The sequence below is a fragment of the Rana temporaria genome, chromosome 9 (genome assembly GCF_905171775.1).
Source record: "Rana temporaria chromosome 9, aRanTem1.1, whole genome shotgun sequence".
Lineage (NCBI taxonomy): Eukaryota > Metazoa > Chordata > Amphibia > Anura > Ranidae > Rana > Rana temporaria.
In genome coordinates this window covers 172,522,042-172,526,487 of record NC_053497.1, presented here as the reverse complement: position 1 = coordinate 172,526,487, position 4,446 = coordinate 172,522,042, and positions in this window count along the sequence as shown.

Genomic DNA, 4,446 nt, shown 5'->3' with positions numbered 1-4,446 from the left:
GTAAAATTTTCAAAACTCGGCGCAGGAACAACGTCCATACTTAACATTAGCTACGCCTCATATAGCAGGGGTAACTATACGCAGAAAAAAGCCTAACGTATACTACGTAAAAAAATGCGCCAGCGGGACGTACGTTTCTGAATCGTACAAAACGTCAATCACGTCAGGTCAACACACATTAACATAAAACACGCCCCCCCTTACACATTTAAATTTTGCGCGCTTACGCCGGCCCTATTTACGCTACGCCGCCTCAACTTGCGGAGCAAGTGCTTTGTGAATACTGCACTTGCTCCTGTAAGTTGCGGCGGTGTAGCGTAAATACGATATGCTGCGCCGCCGTAAGAGCAGGCGCAGATACCTGAATCTAGCCCTTAATATTTTATTGCCTTAATTTTATATACAAGACACAAAGCTTGTCTAAACCATTCTATATTCTTCCAATGTGGCAAATAAGCACTAAGGGCCAGATTCACATAGAACTGCGGCGGCGTAACGTATCGTATATACGTTACACCGCCGCAAGTTTTCATCGCAAGTGCCCGATTCACAAAGCACTTGCGATGAAAACTACGCCGGCAGCCTCCAGCGCAAGGCGGGCCAATTCAAATGGGCGTGTGCCATTTAAATTAGGCGCGCTCCCGCGCCGGACCTACAGCGCATGCTCCGTTTCGCAATTCCCGTCGTGCTTTGCGCGCCGTGACGTCATTTTTTCGAACGGCGACGCGCGTAGCGTACTTCCGTATTCCCGGACGTGTTACGCAAACGACGTTAAATTTTAAATTTCGACGCGGGAACGACGGCCATACTTTATACAGCAATACGGTTGCTGACTAAAGTTAGGGCACCCAAAACGACGACTAACTTTGCGACGGGAAACTAGACTAGCGGCGACGTAGCGAACGCGAAAATCCATCGTGGATCGCCGTAACTCCTAATTTGCATACCCGACGCTGGTTTACGACGCAAACTCCCCCCAGCGGCGGCCGCGGTACTGCATCCTAAGATCCGACAGTGTAAAACAATTACCCCTGTCGGATCTTCTGGCTATCTATGCGTAACTGATTCTATGAAACAGTCGCATAGATAGAAACAGAGATACAACGGTGTATCCCTTTTGTGAATCTGGCCCTTAAAGTTTGAACAAAAAAAAAAAGTTTTCAGAACTTGCCAATCATTTTTTTTACATTTATTTATCAAGAGATCTTTAGCAGGATGTGCTACTATAGATTGAAACTGATGCTCAAGCTTGTTAAAAAAAAAACATGCGGATTTCAACATTCTAAATAGGAAAAAAAAACATAAAAAGGACAAAAAGGAAAAAATAATGGAAGCTGACTTCCTTTTTCGCTGTCCCCTGGCATAAATCAGGGCGCGGGGTGCGTTATAAGCGCAGTCTGGCAGCTCCTTACTGTACCTGGAGCTCAGACCTAAATCAGAAAAAATAAAAAGATATAAAGAAGATGCAGCGGTTAGAGGCTCTCTGCTCTCAGCTATTACTCCCACCTATCAGGAAGCATCATTATCTTCTCCCACTAATAACTAATACATAATAAAACAGCTCAGCCTTTCCCTGCACTCACCTTCCAGCAGAGATACACAGTACCACAGTGACATCTAGTGGCGAGACGTGAACTAGCAGGAAACAGTCTTATAGTTGTTGATGACACAAGTTTCTCAACTTTATCCAGTTGTGTCTTCCTTTAAAAGTCTGAAAAATTCTGAGGCACTTCAATCAAAAACAAAAAAAAAAAATTGTATTCATCAATGGGAAACGTGAGTCTAGGACAATGCACACAACTGCCTTTATAAAATGAACTTCAGATCAAAGGCCCCCGTCACATGAGAGGTCCTCCGTCCCATCAGACTATTCCCTATCACGTCAGAGCCCCCTATACATCAGAGGTCCAACTATACATGATTCACCCAACTTTTCATTAGATCCCCCCCTCTCACATCAGAGTCCCTTTTATCACATCAGAGTTTCCTTATCACAGAGCCCCCCTATCATGCAGTCCCTCTATAGCATCAGAGACCCCCATCACAGAGACCCCCAGTCACACAGCTTACCAGTCACAGAGTCCCTCAATCACAGAATCCCCCCCCCCCAATCACATAGTCCCCTATTCACAGTCCCCCCAATCACTAATCCCCCAGTCACACAGTCCCTCAATCACAGAACCCCCCCCCCCCCCAATCACATAGTCCCCTATTCACAGTCCCCCCAATCACTGATCCCCCAGTCACACAGACCCCCCATCACGCAGTATCGCAGTCACACAGACCCCCCCCCCTGTCACACAGCCACCCAGTGTTTCCAATTACAGAGCCCGCAAATCATACAGTCCCCCCCCAATCATAGAGCCCCCTCAATTACACAATCCCTCAGTCACACAGTCCCCCCAATCAGAGAGCCCCAATCACACAATCCCTCAGTCACACAGTCCCCCCAATCAGAGAGCCCCCCAATCACACAATCCCTCAGTCACACAGTCCCCCCAATCATAGAGCCCCCTCAATTACACAGTCCTCTAGTGACACAGTCCCACCAATCACAAAGCCCCCCATTCGCACAGTCTCCTAGTCACACAGACCCCCCCCCCAATCACAGAGCCCCCAGTCACATAGCCACCCAGTCTTCCTAATCACAGAGTCCCCCCATTCACACAGTCTCCCCGAATGGAGAGCCCCCCCATTCACACAGTCCCTAAGTCACACAGTCCCCCCAATCATAGAGACCCCCCAATCACACAGTTCCTAAGTCACACAGTCCCCCCAATCATAGAGACCCCCCAATCACACAGTTCCTAAGTCACACAGTGCCCCCAATCACAAAGCCCCCCAATCAAACAGTCTCCCCAATCAAAGAACCCCCAAATTGCACAGTCTCCTAGCCACACAGTCCCCCCAATCACACAGACCCCTCACAGAGCAGACCAAATCAAACAGGCCCTTAATCACAAAGTCTCCATCACAGAGCCCCCCCCCCCCCCCCAGTCACACAGCCCCTAAATCCTATTGTTCCCTCATTCTAGAGCTCTCTAGTCACACAAGGAACCCCATCGCAAAGCCTTCCAATCACACAAAATCACACAGCCCACCAATCACAGAGCCCTCCAATCACACAGCCCACCAATCACACAGCTCTCCATCACAGAGCCCTCCAATCACGTAGCCCTCCAATCACACAGCCCCCATCACAGAGCCCTCCAATCACACAGCCCACCAATCACAGAGCCCTCCAATCACAGAGCCCACCAATCACACAGCTCTCCATCACAGAGCCCTCCAATCACACAGCCCCCATCACAGAGCCCTCCAATAACACAGCCCACCAATCACAGAGCCCTCCAATCACAGAGCCCACCAATCACAGAGCCCCCCATCACAGAGCCCTCCAATCACACAGCCCCCCATCACAGAGCCCTCCAATCACACAGCCCCCATCACAGAGCCCTCCAGTCACACAGCCCCCATCATAGAGCCCTTCAATCACACAGCCCCCCATCATAGAGCCCTTCAATCACACAGCCCCCATCACAGAGCATCCCAATCACACAGCCCCCATCACAGAGCCCTCCAATAACACAGCCCCCATCACAGAGCATCCCAATCACACAAAATCACACAGCCCATTACAGAGCCCTCCAATCACACAGCCCACCAATGCAGAGCCCTCCAATCACACAGCCCACATCACAGAGCCCTCCAATCACACAGCCCCCATCACAGAGCATCCCAATCACACAGCCCCCCATTACAGAGCCCTCCAATCACACAGCCCCCATCACAGAGCATCCCAATCACACAAAATCACACAGCCCATTACAGAGCCCTCCAATCACACAGCCCACCAATGCAGAGCCCTCCAATCACACAGCCCCCAATCACAGAGCCCTCCAATCACACAGCCCCCATCACAGAGCATCCCAATCACACAGCCCCCCATTACAGAGCCCTCCAATCACACAGCCCCCATCACAGAGCATCCCAATCACACAGCCCCCCATTACACAGCCCTCCAATCACACAGCCCACCAATGCAGAGCCCTCCAATCACACAGCCCCCAATCACAGAGCCCTCCAATCACACAGCCCACCAATGCAGAGCCCTCCAATCACAGAGCCCTCCAATCACACAGCCCCCATCACAGAGCATCCCAATCACACAGCCCCCATCACAGAGCCCTCCAATCACACAGCCCCCATTACAGAGCCCTCCAATCACACAGCCCACCAATGCAGAGCCCTCCAATCACACAGCCCCCAATCACAGAGCCCTCCAATCACACAGCCCACCAATGCAGAGCCCTCCAATCACACAGTCCACCAATGCAGAGCCCTCCAATCACACAGTCCACCAATGCAGAGCCCTCCAATCACACAGCGCCCAATCACAAAGCCCTTCAATCGCACAGTCTCCTCTTCACATCGGAGTCCTTTGAA